This window comes from Hyla sarda, unplaced genomic scaffold (genome assembly GCF_029499605.1).
Source record: "Hyla sarda isolate aHylSar1 unplaced genomic scaffold, aHylSar1.hap1 scaffold_1900, whole genome shotgun sequence".
NCBI lineage: Eukaryota > Metazoa > Chordata > Amphibia > Anura > Hylidae > Hyla > Hyla sarda.
Window position 1 is genome coordinate 19,725 of NW_026608554.1, and position 18,121 is coordinate 37,845.

At 46.2% G+C, this 18,121-nt stretch overlaps 8 non-coding genes across 8 annotated transcripts; all 8 read right to left on the bottom strand.

Moving 5' to 3' along the window:
• Positions 1–1,327: 1,327 nt before the first annotated feature.
• LOC130316031 (U2 spliceosomal RNA) lies at positions 1,328–1,518 on the bottom strand. Its single transcript, XR_008863423.1, has one exon. It is a non-coding gene; the product is annotated as a U2 spliceosomal RNA (small nuclear RNA).
• Positions 1,519–3,610: 2,092 nt separating this feature from the next.
• LOC130316032 (U2 spliceosomal RNA) lies at positions 3,611–3,801 on the bottom strand. The gene has a single exon (XR_008863424.1). It is a non-coding gene; the product is annotated as a U2 spliceosomal RNA (small nuclear RNA).
• A 2,097-nt stretch (positions 3,802–5,898) lies between these two features.
• On the bottom strand, positions 5,899–6,089 carry LOC130316033 (U2 spliceosomal RNA). The gene has a single exon (XR_008863425.1). It is a non-coding gene; the product is annotated as a U2 spliceosomal RNA (small nuclear RNA).
• A 2,092-nt stretch (positions 6,090–8,181) lies between these two features.
• Positions 8,182–8,372, bottom strand: LOC130316034 (U2 spliceosomal RNA). The gene has a single exon (XR_008863426.1). It is a non-coding gene; the product is annotated as a U2 spliceosomal RNA (small nuclear RNA).
• A 2,088-nt stretch (positions 8,373–10,460) lies between these two features.
• LOC130316035 (U2 spliceosomal RNA) lies at positions 10,461–10,651 on the bottom strand. Its single transcript, XR_008863427.1, has one exon. It is a non-coding gene; the product is annotated as a U2 spliceosomal RNA (small nuclear RNA).
• A 2,090-nt stretch (positions 10,652–12,741) lies between these two features.
• On the bottom strand, positions 12,742–12,932 carry LOC130316037 (U2 spliceosomal RNA). Its single transcript, XR_008863428.1, has one exon. It is a non-coding gene; the product is annotated as a U2 spliceosomal RNA (small nuclear RNA).
• A 2,093-nt stretch (positions 12,933–15,025) lies between these two features.
• On the bottom strand, positions 15,026–15,216 carry LOC130316044 (U2 spliceosomal RNA). Its single transcript, XR_008863435.1, has one exon. It is a non-coding gene; the product is annotated as a U2 spliceosomal RNA (small nuclear RNA).
• A 2,099-nt stretch (positions 15,217–17,315) lies between these two features.
• On the bottom strand, positions 17,316–17,506 carry LOC130316038 (U2 spliceosomal RNA). Its single transcript, XR_008863429.1, has one exon. It is a non-coding gene; the product is annotated as a U2 spliceosomal RNA (small nuclear RNA).
• Positions 17,507–18,121: the final 615 nt, after the last annotated feature.

Genomic DNA, 18,121 nt, shown 5'->3' on the forward strand with positions numbered 1-18,121 from the left:
TCAGTGGTATTGAGTGACATCACAGCACAGTGCTAAGGCTCCTGGGCCTGGACACAGCAGCGGCTGCAATATCTCAACGGAGAATACGTTTATATCTATGTGTGTGTGTGCGCATATATATATATATATATATATATATATATATATATATATTTCTCCGCCGAAATCACTTTTAAACCCATTTCCACCTTTTTTTCCCTTCTCTTCCTCTTACTTTTTTTTCACGTTTTTTTACGTTTTTCTCCTTTTCGCCTCTTTTCTGGGCGTATTATTCTTCTTTTTCTTCTTTTTTTTCGTCTAATGCATACCCCATCAGTGCAGCAATGCTTATTCAATACCGCCAGCAGATGGAGACACTGGGGGATAATTTTCTAAGGATTTATACTGATTTTTCCTGTCTGAATTTGTCGCACAGAAAGTTGCAGGCCAAATATGTGTGACATTTCTGCGACTTTAGCTTCTAGTGCATTTTTACAACATTATACATAGGTGCTGAATACATAAAAAGCGACTGTTCAGCGACAGACAAGTCGCATCGGCTGAAAGTAGGCCAGAATGTCAGTCCATGTTGGAGCAGGTTTAGATACAGTCTAAAGCATAGATCTCAAAGTCTGTGCACAGAATTTAGCAAGGGCCTCGCACCTTCTGATGCATCAGGTAGGTGCACAATAGCATAGCCTAACCCTCTGTACTTTGGTCTATATTGATGCGGGACATAGACAGCCAGCTGATGACCAATCCATTAGTGCAATGGATGGCTGGAAGCATTTGTCTTTGCCTTTGCAATACCACAGAAGCAATGCATGGTCAATGTACAGCAATGACACACCTGTGTGAACAGCCAGGAGACCCCCCCCCCCCCCCATGTTATGTTACATAGTTACATAGTTAGTACGGTCGAAAAAAGACATATGTCCATCACGTTCAACCAGGGAATTAAGGGGTAGGGGTGTGGCGCGATATTGGGGAAGGGATGAGATTTTATATTTCTTCATAAGCATTAATCTTATTTTGTCAATTAGGAACATTCAGCACCCACCCGCTATCAAGGCAGCTGCCTATCATGTCATGCCCTACCTGCACAGGTGTGCTGGCTACTCAAATGATCCAATTAAGGAGGCCATTTAGTCAGCAGCAGCAGAAGTCCTGTGCCTGGACGCTCCAACAGGGGCCAGACACAAGCAGAAGCAGAAGCAGCAGAAGCAGCAGCAGCACCACCTTTTGTTTTTTGGCTGCAGCAGCAGCAAGGCCCACAGGGCTGGCTAGCTGGCTAGCCAGCAAGCAGGTAGCAATGAAAGTAGGAATCTTTCTTTTTAACCCTGTAAGGGGGTGGTGCACTGTACCCGAAGATACTGCCATATCGGGTCAATGCATAGGGCGACGGAAGCAAGCTTCGAAATCGGCCCCCGTTCTCAAAAATCCATTTAATATATGGTCCCCAGATAGGGGACGTATCAGATATTAAACTGATAAGAACAGATACTACACTTGATCTTAGCCAAAAGGCCGAGAAGCGATAACCGTGAAAGGGGCGGGCCCAACAAGGTCCCCTTCATGGGCACTATCACTGCTTGCTGTCAGGGAGGCTGCCAGACAATTTTCCATGCACACTCTGGGCTGGGGGGCAGTCAACCACCAGTACACACAGCAGAACCTAAACCCATACCATTATTGCTAAGCAGCAAGACAGGGGCCCATTGCACTCCCACGGGGCCTTTTTAAATGCAATCCATAACCCGGATTTGCCAGGAACCCTTCTTACTCCTCCTACTTGCATGTGACACTGGGCTTAGGATCTGCATAGGAAACACACACACAAGCACACACCTACCTTTGTTGCCTGCAGATGCCTCCTTGGCTGTCCCCAAACGGTATCAAACCAACACCCACGGGAAGCTGTAAGCATAGAGGACATGCCTGCACCCCATTGGACTTACCTGTGTGGGTTAAATCCGGGTTATTTGACAACCTATGGCGGTCATGGTTCTGCTCAGGCAGAGCAGTGCTGATGCTCCTCATAAAGCTGTCGCTGCTGTGAAGGTTCTAGGTGACATCACAAATCCCTTTGGTTACATACACAACAAAGCTGGGTTGTTGTTGTTTACACTCTGCAAGGCCTGTGGAAGTGAGTGACATCATAGCACTGTAGTTCTGAGGGTTCAAGATGGATGCAACAATCTCCTGTTGCTTCTATGAAGGCCGTAATAGACGACATCACCAAACAGCTCCATAGTCACATACACAGCAAAGGAGAGATGTTGTTTACACCTAGTGATGTCAGTGGTATTGAGTGACATCACAGCACAGTGCTAAGGCTCCTGGGCCTGGACACAGCAGCGGCTGCAATATCTCAACGGAGAATACGTTTATATCTATGTGTGTGTGTGCGCATATATATATATATATATATATATATATATATATATATATATATTTCTCCGCCGAAATCACTTTTAAACCCATTTCCACCTTTTTTTCCCTTCTCTTCCTCTTACTTTTTTTTCCACGTTTTTTTACGTTTTTCTCCTTTTCGCCTCTTTTCTGGGCGTATTATTCTTCTTTTTCTTCTTTTTTTTCGTCTAATGCATACCCCATCAGTGCAGCAATGCTTATTCAATACCGCCAGCAGATGGAGACACTGGGGGATAATTTTCTAAGGATTTATACTGATTTTTCCTGTCTGAATTTGTCGCACAGAAAGTTGCAGGCCAAATATGTGTGACATTTCTGCGACTTTAGCTTCTAGAGCATTTTTACAACATTATACATAGGTGCTGAATACATAAAAAGCGACTGTTCAGCGACAGACAAGTCGCATCGGCTGAAAGTAGGCCAGAATGTCAGTCCATGTTGGAGCAGGTTTAGATACAGTCTAAAGCATAGATCTCAAAGTCTGTGCACAGAATTTAGCAAGGGCCTCGCACCTTCTGATGCATCAGGTAGGTGCACAATAGCATAGCCTAACCCTCTGTACTTTGGTCTATATTGATGCGGGACATAGACAGCCAGCTGATGACCAATCCATTAGTGCAATGGATGGCTGGAAGCATTTGTCTTTGCCTTTGCAATACCACAGAAGCAATGCATGGTCAATGTACAGCAATGACACACCTGTGTGAACAGCCAGGAGACCCCCCCCCCCCCCCCATGTTATGTTACATAGTTACATAGTTAGTACGGTCGAAAAAAGACATATGTCCATCACGTTCAACCAGGGAATTAAGGGGTAGGGGTGTGGCGCGATATTGGGGAAGGGATGAGATTTTATATTTCTTCATAAGCATTAATCTTATTTTGTCAATTAGGAACATTCAGCACCCACCCGCTATCAAGGCAGCTGCCTATCATGTCATGCCCTACCTGCACAGGTGTGCTGGCTACTCAAATGATCCAATTAAGGAGGCCATTTAGTCAGCAGCAGCAGAAGTCCTGTGCCTGGACGCTCCAACAGGGGCCAGACACAAGCAGAAGCAGAAGCAGCAGAAGCAGCAGCAGCACCACCTTTTGTTTTTTGGCTGCAGCAGCAGCAAGGCCCACAGGGCTGGCTAGCTGGCTAGCCAGCAAGCAGGTAGCAATGAAAGTAGGAATCTTTCTTTTTAACCCTGTAAGGGGGTGGTGCACTGTACCCGAAGATACTGCCATATCGGGTCAATGCATAGGGCGACGGAAGCAAGCTTCGAAATCGGCCCCCGTTCTCAAAAATCCATTTAATATATGGTCCCCAGATAGGGGACGTATCAGATATTAAACTGATAAGAACAGATACTACACTTGATCTTAGCCAAAAGGCCGAGAAGCGATAACCGTGAAAGGGGCGGGCCCAACAAGGTCCCCTTCATGGGCACTATCACTGCTTGCTGTCAGGGAGGCTGCCAGACAATTTTCCATGCACACTCTGGGCTGGGGGGCAGTCAACCACCAGTACACACAGCAGAACCTAAACCCATACCATTATTGCTAAGCAGCAAGACAGGGGCCCATTGCACTCCCACGGGGCCTTTTTAAATGCAATCCATAACCCGGATTTGCCAGGAACCCTTCTTACTCCTCCTACTTGCATGTGACACTGGGCTTAGGATCTGCATAGGAAACACACACACAAGCACACACCTACCTTTGTTGCCTGCAGATGCCTCCTTGGCTGTCCCCAAACGGTATCAAACCAACACCCACGGGAAGCTGTAAGCATAGAGGACATGCCTGCACCCCATTGGACTTACCTGTGTGGGTTAAATCCGGGTTATTTGACAACCTATGGCGGTGATGGTTCTGCTCAGGCAGAGCAGTGCTGATGCTCCTCATAAAGCTGTCGCTGCTGTGAAGGTTCTAGGTGACATCACAAATCCCTTTGGTTACATACACAACAAAGCTGGGTTGTTGTTGTTTACACTCTGCAAGGCCTGTGGAAGTGAGTGACATCATAGCACTGTAGTTCTGAGGGTTCAAGATGGATGCAACAATCTCCTGTTGCTTCTATGAAGGCCGTAATAGACGACATCACCAAACAGCTCCATAGTCACATACACAGCAAAGGAGAGATGTTGTTTACACCTAGTGATGTCAGTGGTATTGAGTGACATCACAGCACAGTGCTAAGGCTCCTGGGCCTGGACACAGCAGCGGCTGCAATATCTCAACGGAGAATACGTTTATATCTATGTGTGTGTGTGCGCATATATATATATATATATATATATATATATATATATATATATATATATATATATTTCTCCGCCGAAATCACTTTTAAACCCATTTCCACCTTTTTTTCCCTTCTCTTCCTCTTACTTTTTTTTCACGTTTTTTTACATTTTTCTCCTTTTCGCCTCTTTTCTGGGCGTATTATTCTTCTTTTTCTTCTTTTTTTTCGTCTAATGCATACCCCATCAGTGCAGCAATGCTTATTCAATACCGCCAGCAGATGGAGACACTGGGGGATAATTTTCTAAGGATTTATACTGATTTTTCCTGTCTGAATTTGTCGCACAGAAAGTTGCAGGCCAAATATGTGTGACATTTCTGCGACTTTAGCTTCTAGAGCATTTTTACAACATTATACATAGGTGCTGAATACATAAAAAGCGACTGTTCAGCGACAGACAAGTCGCATCGGCTGAAAGTAGGCCAGAATGTCAGTCCATGTTGGAGCAGGTTTAGATACAGTCTAAAGCATAGATCTCAAAGTCTGTGCACAGAATTTAGCAAGGGCCTCGCACCTTCTGATGCATCAGGTAGGTGCACAATAGCATAGCCTAACCCTCTGTACTTTGGTCTATATTGATGCGGGACATAGACAGCCAGCTGATGACCAATCCATTAGTGCAATGGATGGCTGGAAGCATTTGTCTTTGCCTTTGCAATACCACAGAAGCAATGCATGGTCAATGTACAGCAATGACACACCTGTGTGAACAGCCAGGAGACCCCCCCCCCCCATGTTATGTTACATAGTTACATAGTTAGTACGGTCGAAAAAAGACATATGTCCATCACGTTCAACCAGGGAATTAAGGGGTAGGGGTGTGGCGCGATATTGGGGAAGGGATGAGATTTTATATTTCTTCATAAGCATTAATCTTATTTTGTCAATTAGGAACATTCAGCACCCACCCGCTATCAAGGCAGCTGCCTATCATGTCATGCCCTACCTGCACAGGTGTGCTGGCTACTCAAATGATCCAATTAAGGAGGCCATTTAGTCAGCAGCAGCAGAAGTCCTGTGCCTGGACGCTCCAACAGGGGCCAGACACAAGCAGAAGCAGAAGCAGCAGAAGCAGCAGCAGCACCACCTTTTGTTTTTTGGCTGCAGCAGCAGCAAGGCCCACAGGGCTGGCTAGCTGGCTAGCCAGCAAGCAGGTAGCAATGAAAGTAGGAATCTTTCTTTTTAACCCTGTAAGGGGGTGGTGCACTGTACCCGAAGATACTGCCATATCGGGTCAATGCATAGGGCGACGGAAGCAAGCTTCGAAATCGGCCCCCGTTCTCAAAAATCCATTTAATATATGGTCCCCAGATAGGGGACGTATCAGATATTAAACTGATAAGAACAGATACTACACTTGATCTTAGCCAAAAGGCCGAGAAGCGATAACCGTGAAAGGGGCGGGCCCAACAAGGTCCCCTTCATGGGCACTATCACTGCTTGCTGTCAGGGAGGCTGCCAGACAATTTTCCATGCACACTCTGGGCTGGGGGGCAGTCAACCACCAGTACACACAGCAGAACCTAAACCCATACCATTATTGCTAAGCAGCAAGACAGGGGCCCATTGCACTCCCACGGGGCCTTTTTAAATGCAATCCATAACCCGGATTTGCCAGGAACCCTTCTTACTCCTCCTACTTGCATGTGACACTGGGCTTAGGATCTGCATAGGAAACACACACACAAGCACACACCTACCTTTGTTGCCTGCAGATGCCTCCTTGGCTGTCCCCAAACGGTATCAAACCAACACCCACGGGAAGCTGTAAGCATAGAGGACATGCCTGCACCCCATTGGACTTACCTGTGTGGGTTAAATCCGGGTTATTTGACAACCTATGGCGGTGATGGTTCTGCTCAGGCAGAGCAGTGCTGATGCTCCTCATAAAGCTGTCGCTGCTGTGAAGGTTCTAGGTGACATCACAAATCCCTTTGGTTACATACACAACAAAGCTGGGTTGTTGTTGTTTACACTCTGCAAGGCCTGTGGAAGTGAGTGACATCATAGCACTGTAGTTCTGAGGGTTCAAGATGGATGCAACAATCTCCTGTTGCTTCTATGAAGGCCGTAATAGACGACATCACCAAACAGCTCCATAGTCACATACACAGCAAAGGAGAGATGTTGTTTACACCTAGTGATGTCAGTGGTATTGAGTGACATCACAGCACAGTGCTAAGGCTCCTGGGCCTGGACACAGCAGCGGCTGCAATATCTCAACGGAGAATACGTTTATATCTATGTGTGTGTGTGCGCATATATATATATATATATATATATATATATATATATATATATATATATCTCCGCCGAAATCACTTTTAAACCCATTTCCACCTTTTTTTCCCTTCTCTTCCTCTTACTTTTTTTTCACGTTTTTTTACGTTTTTCTCCTTTTCGCCTCTTTTCTGGGCGTATTATTCTTCTTTTTCTTCTTTTTTTTCGTCTAATGCATACCCCATCAGTGCAGCAATGCTTATTCAATACCGCCAGCAGATGGAGACACTGGGGGATAATTTTCTAAGGATTTATACTGATTTTTCCTGTCTGAATTTGTCGCACAGAAAGTTGCAGGCCAAATATGTGTGACATTTCTGCGACTTTAGCTTCTAGAGCATTTTTACAACATTATACATAGGTGCTGAATACATAAAAAGCGACTGTTCAGCGACAGACAAGTCGCATCGGCTGAAAGTAGGCCAGAATGTCAGTCCATGTTGGAGCAGGTTTAGATACAGTCTAAAGCATAGATCTCAAAGTCTGTGCACAGAATTTAGCAAGGGCCTCGCACCTTCTGATGCATCAGGTAGGTGCACAATAGCATAGCCTAACCCTCTGTACTTTGGTCTATATTGATGCGGGACATAGACAGCCAGCTGATGACCAATCCATTAGTGCAATGGATGGCTGGAAGCATTTGTCTTTGCCTTTGCAATACCACAGAAGCAATGCATGGTCAATGTACAGCAATGACACACCTGTGTGAACAGCCAGGAGACCCCCCCCCCCCCCCATGTTATGTTACATAGTTACATAGTTAGTACGGTCGAAAAAAGACATATGTCCATCACGTTCAACCAGGGAATTAAGGGGTAGGGGTGTGGCGCGATATTGGGGAAGGGATGAGATTTTATATTTCTTCATAAGCATTAATCTTATTTTGTCAATTAGGAACATTCAGCACCCACCCGCTATCAAGGCAGCTGCCTATCATGTCATGCCCTACCTGCACAGGTGTGCTGGCTACTCAAATGATCCAATTAAGGAGGCCATTTAGTCAGCAGCAGCAGAAGTCCTGTGCCTGGACGCTCCAACAGGGGCCAGACACAAGCAGAAGCAGAAGCAGCAGAAGCAGCAGCAGCACCACCTTTTGTTTTTTGGCTGCAGCAGCAGCAAGGCCCACAGGGCTGGCTAGCTGGCTAGCCAGCAAGCAGGTAGCAATGAAAGTAGGAATCTTTCTTTTTAACCCTGTAAGGGGGTGGTGCACTGTACCCGAAGATACTGCCATATCGGGTCAATGCATAGGGCGACGGAAGCAAGCTTCGAAATCGGCCCCCGTTCTCAAAAATCCATTTAATATATGGTCCCCAGATAGGGGACGTATCAGATATTAAACTGATAAGAACAGATACTACACTTGATCTTAGCCAAAAGGCCGAGAAGCGATAACCGTGAAAGGGGCGGGCCCAACAAGGTCCCCTTCATGGGCACTATCACTGCTTGCTGTCAGGGAGGCTGCCAGACAATTTTCCATGCACACTCTGGGCTGGGGGGCAGTCAACCACCAGTACACACAGCAGAACCTAAACCCATACCATTATTGCTAAGCAGCAAGACAGGGGCCCATTGCACTCCCACGGGGCCTTTTTAAATGCAATCCATAACCCGGATTTGCCAGGAACCCTTCTTACTCCTCCTACTTGCATGTGACACTGGGCTTAGGATCTGCATAGGAAACACACACACAAGCACACACCTACCTTTGTTGCCTGCAGATGCCTCCTTGGCTGTCCCCAAACGGTATCAAACCAACACCCACGGGAAGCTGTAAGCATAGAGGACATGCCTGCACCCCATTGGACTTACCTGTGTGGGTTAAATCCGGGTTATTTGACAACCTATGGCGGTGATGGTTCTGCTCAGGCAGAGCAGTGCTGATGCTCCTCATAAAGCTGTCGCTGCTGTGAAGGTTCTAGGTGACATCACAAATCCCTTTGGTTACATACACAACAAAGCTGGGTTGTTGTTGTTTACACTCTGCAAGGCCTGTGGAAGTGAGTGACATCATAGCACTGTAGTTCTGAGGGTTCAAGATGGATGCAACAATCTCCTGTTGCTTCTATGAAGGCCGTAATAGACGACATCACCAAACAGCTCCATAGTCACATACACAGCAAAGGAGAGATGTTGTTTACACCTAGTGATGTCAGTGGTATTGAGTGACATCACAGCACAGTGCTAAGGCTCCTGGGCCTGGACACAGCAGCGGCTGCAATATCTCAACGGAGAATACGTTTATATCTATGTGTGTGTGTGCGCATATATATATATATATATATATATATATATATATATATATTTCTCCGCCGAAATCACTTTTAAACCCATTTCCACCTTTTTTTCCCTTCTCTTCCTCTTACTTTTTTTTCACGTTTTTTTACGTTTTTCTCCTTTTCGCCTCTTTTCTGGGCGTATTATTCTTCTTTTTCTTCTTTTTTTTCGTCTAATGCATACCCCATCAGTGCAGCAATGCTTATTCAATACCGCCAGCAGATGGAGACACTGGGGGATAATTTTCTAAGGATTTATACTGATTTTTCCTGTCTGAATTTGTCGCACAGAAAGTTGCAGGCCAAATATGTGTGACATTTCTGCGACTTTAGCTTCTAGAGCATTTTTACAACATTATACATAGGTGCTGAATACATAAAAAGCGACTGTTCAGCGACAGACAAGTCGCATCGGCTGAAAGTAGGCCAGAATGTCAGTCCATGTTGGAGCAGGTTTAGATACAGTCTAAAGCATAGATCTCAAAGTCTGTGCACAGAATTTAGCAAGGGCCTCGCACCTTCTGATGCATCAGGTAGGTGCACAATAGCATAGCCTAACCCTCTGTACTTTGGTCTATATTGATGCGGGACATAGACAGCCAGCTGATGACCAATCCATTAGTGCAATGGATGGCTGGAAGCATTTGTCTTTGCCTTTGCAATACCACAGAAGCAATGCATGGTCAATGTACAGCAATGACACACCTGTGTGAACAGCCAGGAGACCCCCCCCCCCCCCCCCATGTTATGTTACATAGTTACATAGTTAGTACGGTCGAAAAAAGACATATGTCCATCACGTTCAACCAGGGAATTAAGGGGTAGGGGTGTGGCGCGATATTGGGGAAGGGATGAGATTTTATATTTCTTCATAAGCATTAATCTTATTTTGTCAATTAGGAACATTCAGCACCCCCCCGCTATCAAGGCAGCTGCCTATCATGTCATGCCCTACCTGCACAGGTGTGCTGGCTACTCAAATGATCCAATTAAGGAGGCCATTTAGTCAGCAGCAGCAGAAGTCCTGTGCCTGGACGCTCCAACAGGGGCCAGACACAAGCAGAAGCAGAAGCAGCAGAAGCAGCAGCAGCACCACCTTTTGTTTTTTGGCTGCAGCAGCAGCAAGGCCCACAGGGCTGGCTAGCTGGCTAGCCAGCCAGCAGGTAGCAATGAAAGTAGGAATCTTTCTTTTTAACCCTGTAAGGGGGTGGTGCACTGTACCCGAAGATACTGCCATATCGGGTCAATGCATAGGGCGACGGAAGCAAGCTTCGAAATCGGCCCCCGTTCTCAAAAATCCATTTAATATATGGTCCCCAGATAGGGGACGTATCAGATATTAAACTGATAAGAACAGATACTACACTTGATCTTAGCCAAAAGGCCGAGAAGCGATAACCGTGAAAGGGGCGGGCCCAACAAGGTCCCCTTCATGGGCACTATCACTGCTTGCTGTCAGGGAGGCTGCCAGACAATTTTCCATGCACACTCTGGGCTGGGGGGCAGTCAACCACCAGTACACACAGCAGAACCTAAACCCATACCATTATTGCTAAGCAGCAAGACAGGGGCCCATTGCACTCCCACGGGGCCTTTTTAAATGCAATCCATAACCCGGATTTGCCAGGAACCCTTCTTACTCCTCCTACTTGCATGTGACACTGGGCTTAGGATCTGCATAGGAAACACACACACAAGCACACACCTACCTTTGTTGCCTGCAGATGCCTCCTTGGCTGTCCCCAAACGGTATCAAACCAACACCCACGGGAAGCTGTAAGCATAGAGGACATGCCTGCACCCCATTGGACTTACCTGTGTGGGTTAAATCCGGGTTATTTGACAACCTATGGCGGTGATGGTTCTGCTCAGGCAGAGCAGTGCTGATGCTCCTCATAAAGCTGTCGCTGCTGTGAAGGTTCTAGGTGACATCACAAATCCCTTTGGTTACATACACAACAAAGCTGGGTTGTTGTTGTTTACACTCTGCAAGGCCTGTGGAAGTGAGTGACATCATAGCACTGTAGTTCTGAGGGTTCAAGATGGATGCAACAATCTCCTGTTGCTTCTATGAAGGCCGTAATAGACGACATCACCAAACAGCTCCATAGTCACATACACAGCAAAGGAGAGATGTTGTTTACACCTAGTGATGTCAGTGGTATTGAGTGACATCACAGCACAGTGCTAAGGCTCCTGGGCCTGGACACAGCAGCGGCTGCAATATCTCAACGGAGAATACGTTTATATCTATGTGTGTGTGTGCGCATATATATATATATATATATATATATATATATATATATATATTTCTCCGCCGAAATCACTTTTAAACCCATTTCCACCTTTTTTTCCCTTCTCTTCCTCTTACTTTTTTTTCACGTTTTTTTACGTTTTTCTCCTTTTCGCCTCTTTTCTGGGCGTATTATTCTTCTTTTTCTTCTTTTTTTTCGTCTAATGCATACCCCATCAGTGCAGCAATGCTTATTCAATACCGCCAGCAGATGGAGACACTGGGGGATAATTTTCTAAGGATTTATACTGATTTTTCCTGTCTGAATTTGTCGCACAGAAAGTTGCAGGCCAAATATGTGTGACATTTCTGCGACTTTAGCTTCTAGAGCATTTTTACAACATTATACATAGGTGCTGAATACATAAAAAGCGACTGTTCAGCGACAGACAAGTCGCATCGGCTGAAAGTAGGCCAGAATGTCAGTCCATGTTGGAGCAGGTTTAGATACAGTCTAAAGCATAGATCTCAAAGTCTGTGCACAGAATTTAGCAAGGGCCTCGCACCTTCTGATGCATCAGGTAGGTGCACAATAGCATAGCCTAACCCTCTGTACTTTGGTCTATATTGATGCGGGACATAGACAGCCAGCTGATGACCAATCCATTAGTGCAATGGATGGCTGGAAGCATTTGTCTTTGCCTTTGCAATACCACAGAAGCAATGCATGGTCAATGTACAGCAATGACACACCTGTGTGAACAGCCAGGAGACCCCCCCCCCCCCCCCCATGTTATGTTACATAGTTACATAGTTAGTACGGTCGAAAAAAGACATATGTCCATCACGTTCAACCAGGGAATTAAGGGGTAGGGGTGTGGCGCGATATTGGGGAAGGGATGAGATTTTATATTTCTTCATAAGCATTAATCTTATTTTGTCAATTAGGAACATTCAGCACCCACCCGCTATCAAGGCAGCTGCCTATCATGTCATGCCCTACCTGCACAGGTGTGCTGGCTACTCAAATGATCCAATTAAGGAGGCCATTTAGTCAGCAGCAGCAGAAGTCCTGTGCCTGGACGCTCCAACAGGGGCCAGACACAAGCAGAAGCAGAAGCAGCAGAAGCAGCAGCAGCACCACCTTTTGTTTTTTGGCTGCAGCAGCAGCAAGGCCCACAGGGCTGGCTAGCTGGCTAGCCAGCAAGCAGGTAGCAATGAAAGTAGGAATCTTTCTTTTTAACCCTGTAAGGGGGTGGTGCACTGTACCCGAAGATACTGCCATATCGGGTCAATGCATAGGGCGACGGAAGCAAGCTTCGAAATCGGCCCCCGTTCTCAAAAATCCATTTAATATATGGTCCCCAGATAGGGGACGTATCAGATATTAAACTGATAAGAACAGATACTACACTTGATCTTAGCCAAAAGGCCGAGAAGCGATAACCGTGAAAGGGGCGGGCCCAACAAGGTCCCCTTCATGGGCACTATCACTGCTTGCTGTCAGGGAGGCTGCCAGACAATTTTCCATGCACACTCTGGGCTGGGGGGCAGTCAACCACCAGTACACACAGCAGAACCTAAACCCATACCATTATTGCTAAGCAGCAAGACAGGGGCCCATTGCACTCCCACGGGGCCTTTTTAAATGCAATCCATAACCCGGATTTGCCAGGAACCCTTCTTACTCCTCCTACTTGCATGTGACACTGGGCTTAGGATCTGCATAGGAAACACACACACAAGCACACACCTACCTTTGTTGCCTGCAGATGCCTCCTTGGCTGTCCCCAAACGGTATCAAACCAACACCCACGGGAAGCTGTAAGCATAGAGGACATGCCTGCACCCCATTGGACTTACCTGTGTGGGTTAAATCCGGGTTATTTGACAACCTATGGCGGGTGATGGTTCTGCTCAGGCAGAGCAGTGCTGATGCTCCTCATAAAGCTGTCGCTGCTGTGAAGGTTCTAGGTGACATCACAAATCCCTTTGGTTACATACACAACAAAGCTGGGTTGTTGTTGTTTACACTCTGCAAGGCCTGTGGAAGTGAGTGACATCATAGCACTGTAGTTCTGAGGGTTCAAGATGGATGCAACAATCTCCTGTTGCTTCTATGAAGGCCGTAATAGACGACATCACCAAACAGCTCCATAGTCACATACACAGCAAAGGAGAGATGTTGTTTACACCTAGTGATGTCAGTGGTATTGAGTGACATCACAGCACAGTGCTAAGGCTCCTGGGCCTGGACACAGCAGCGGCTGCAATATCTCAACGGAGAATACGTTTATATCTATGTGTGTGTGTGCGCATATATATATATATATATATATATATATATATATATATATATATTTCTCCGCCGAAATCACTTTTAAACCCATTTCCACCTTTTTTTCCCTTCTCTTCCTCTTACTTTTTTTTCACGTTTTTTTATGTTTTTCTCCTTTTCGCCTCTTTTCTGGGCGTATTATTCTTCTTTTTCTTCTTTTTTTTCGTCTAATGCATACCCCATCAGTGCAGCAATGCTTATTCAATACCGCCAGCAGATGGAGACACTGGGGGATAATTTTCTAAGGATTTATACTGATTTTTCCTGTCTGAATTTGTCGCACAGAAAGTTGCAGGCCAAATATGTGTGACATTTCTGCGACTTTAGCTTCTAGAGCATTTTTACAACATTATACATAGGTGCTGAATACATAAAAAGCGACTGTTCAGCGACAGACAAGTCGCATCGGCTGAAAGTAGGCCAGAATGTCAGTCCATGTTGGAGCAGGTTTAGATACAGTCTAAAGCATAGATCTCAAAGTCTGTGCACAGAATTTAGCAAGGGCCTCGCACCTTCTGATGCATCAGGTAGGTGCACAATAGCATAGCCTAACCCTCTGTACTTTGGTCTATATTGATGCGGGACATAGACAGCCAGCTGATGACCAATCCATTAGTGCAATGGATGGCTGGAAGCATTTGTCTTTGCCTTTGCAATACCACAGAAGCAATGCATGGTCAATGTACAGCAATGACACACCTGTGTGAACAGCCAGGAGACCCCCCCCCCCCCCCCCATGTTATGTTACATAGTTACATAGTTAGTACGGTCGAAAAAAGACATATGTCCATCACGTTCAACCAGGGAATTAAGGGGTAGGGGTGTGGCGCGATATTGGGGAAGGGATGAGATTTTATATTTCTTCATAAGCATTAATCTTATTTTGTCAATTAGGAACATTCAGCACCCACCCGCTATCAAGGCAGCTGCCTATCATGTCATGCCCTACCTGCACAGGTGTGCTGGCTACTCAAATGATCCAATTAAGGAGGCCATTTAGTCAGCAGCAGCAGAAGTCCTGTGCCTGGACGCTCCAACAGGGGCCAGACACAAGCAGAAGCAGAAGCAGCAGAAGCAGCAGCAGCACCACCTTTTGTTTTTTGGCTGCAGCAGCAGCAAGGCCCACAGGGCTGGCTAGCTGGCTAGCCAGCAAGCAGGTAGCAATGAAAGTAGGAATCTTTCTTTTTAACCCTGTAAGGGGGTGGTGCACTGTACCCGAAGATACTGCCATATCGGGTCAATGCATAGGGCGACGGAAGCAAACTTCGAAATCGGCCCCCGTTCTCAAAAATCCATTTAATATATCGTCCCCAGATAGGGGACGTATCAGATATTAAACTGATAAGAACAGATACTACACTTGATCTTAGCCAAAAGGCCGAGAAGCGATAACCGTGAAAGGGGCGGGCCCAACAAGGTCCCCTTCATGGGCACTATCACTGCTTGCTGTCAGGGAGGCTGCCAGACAATTTTCCATGCACACTCTGGGCTGGGGGGCAGTCAACCACCAGTACACACAGCAGAACCTAAACCCATACTATTATTGCTAAGCAGCAAGACAGGGGCCCATTGCACTCCCACGGGGCCTTTTTAAATGCAATCCATAACCCGGATTTGCCAGGAACCCTTCTTACTCCTCCTACTTGCATGTGACACTGGGCTTAGGATCTGCATAGGAAACACACACACAAGCACACACCTACCTTTGTTGCCTGCAGATGCCTCCTTGGCTGTCCCCAAACGGTATCAAACCAACACCCACGGGAAGCTGTAAGCATAGAGGACATGCCTGCACCCCATTGGACTTACCTGTGTGGGTTAAATCCGGGTTATTTGACAACCTATGGCGGTGATGGTTCTGCTCAGGCAGAGCAGTGCTGATGCTCCTCATAAAGCTGTCGCTGCTGTGAAGGTTCTAGGTGACATCACAAATCCCTTTGGTTACATACACAACAAAGCTGGGTTGTTGTTGTTTACACTCTGCAAGGCCTGTGGAAGTGAGTGACATCATAGCACTGTAGTTCTGAGGGTTCAAGATGGATGCAACAATCTCCTGTTGCTTCTATGAAGGCCGTAATAGACGACATCACCAAACAGCTCCATAGTCACATACACAGCAAAGGAGAGATGTTGTTTACACCTAGTGATGTCAGTGGTATTGAGTGACATCACAGCACAGTGCTAAGGCTCCTGGGCCTGGACACAGCAGCGGCTGCAATATCTCAACGGAGAATACGTTTATATCTATGTGTGTGTGTGCGCATATATATATATATATATATATATATATATATATATATATATATATATATTTCTCCGCCGAAATCACTTTTAAACCCATTTCCACCTTTTTTTCCCTTCTCTTCCTCTTACTTTTTTTTCACGTTTTTTTACGTTTTTCTCCTTTTCGCCTCTTTTCTGGGCGTATTATTCTTCTTTTTCTTCTTTTTTTTCGTCTAATGCATACCCCATCAGTGCAGCAATGCTTATTCAATACCGCCAGCAGATGGAGACACTGGGGGATAATTTTCTAAGGATTTATACTGATTTTTCCTGTCTGAATTTGTCGCACAGAAAGTTGCAGGCCAAATATGTGTGACATTTCTGCGACTTTAGCTTCTAGAGCATTTTTACAACATTATACATAGGTGCTGAATACATAAAAAGCGACTGTTCAGCGACAGACAAGTCGCATCGGCTGAAAGTAGGCCAGAATGTCAGTCCATGTTGGAGCAGGTTTAGATACAGACTAAAGCATAGATCTCAAAGTCTGTGCACAGAATTTAGCAAGGGCCTCGCACCTTCTGATGCATCAGGTAGGTGCACAATAGCATAGCCTAACCCTCTGTACTTTGGTCTATATTGATGCGGGACATAGACAGCCAGCTGATGACCAATCCATTAGTGCAATGGATGGCTGGAAGCATTTGTCTTTGCCTTTGCAATACCACAGAAGCAATGCATGGTCAATGTACAGCAATGACACACCTGTGTGAACAGCCAGGAGACCCCCCCCCCCCCCCCCCATGTTATGTTACATAGTTACATAGTTAGTACGGTCGAAAAAAGACATATGTCCATCACGTTCAACCAGGGAATTAAGGGGTAGGGGTGTGGCGCGATATTGGGGAAGGGATGAGATTTTATATTTCTTCATAAGCATTAATCTTATTTTGTCAATTAGGAACATTCAGCACCCACCCGCTATCAAGGCAGCTGCCTATCATGTCATGCCCTACCTGCACAGGTGTGCTGGCTACTCAAATGATCCAATTAAGGAGGCCATTTAGTCAGCAGCAGCAGAAGTCCTGTGCCTGGACGCTCCAACAGGGGCCAGACACAAGCAGAAGCAGAAGCAGCAGAAGCAGCAGCAGCACCACCTTTTGTTTTTTGGCTGCAGCAGCAGCAAGGCCCACAGGGCTGGCTAGCTGGCTAGCCAGCAAGCAGGTAGCAATGAAAGTAGGAATCTTTCTTTTTAACCCTGTAAGGGGGTGGTGCACTGTACCCGAAGATACTGCCATATCGGGTCAATGCATAGGGCGACGGAAGCAAGCTTCGAAATCGGCCCCCGTTCTCAAAAATCCATTTAATATATGGTCCCCAGATAGGGGACGTATCAGATATTAAACTGATAAGAACAGATACTACACTTGATCTTAGCCAAAAGGCCGAGAAGCGATAACCGTGAAAGGGGCGGGCCCAACAAGGTCCCCTTCATGGGCACTATCACTGCTTGCTGTCAGGGAGGCTGCCAGACAATTTTCCATGCACACTCTGGGCTGGGGGGCAGTCAACCACCAGTACACACAGCAGAACCTAAACCCATACCATTATTGCTAAGCAGCAAGACAGGGGCCCATTGCACTCCCACGGGGCCTTTTTAAATGCAATCCATAACCCGGATTTGCCAGGAACCCTTCTTACTCCTCCTACTTGCATGTGACACTGGGCTTAGGATCTGCATAGGAAACACACACACAAGCACACACCTACCTTTGTTGCCTGCAGATGCCTCCTTGGCTGTCCCCAAACGGTATCAAACCAACACCCACGGGAAGCTGTAAGCATAGAGGACATGCCTGCACCCCATTGGACTTACCTGTGTGGGTTAAATCCGGGTTATTTGACAACCTATGGCGGTGATGGTTCTGCTCAGGCAGAGCAGTGCTGATGCTCCTCATAAAGCTGTCGCTGCTGTGAAGGTTCTAGGTGACATCACAAATCCCTTTGGTTACATACACAACAAAGCTGGGTTGTTGTTGTTTACACTCTGCAAGGCCTGTGGAAGTGAGTGA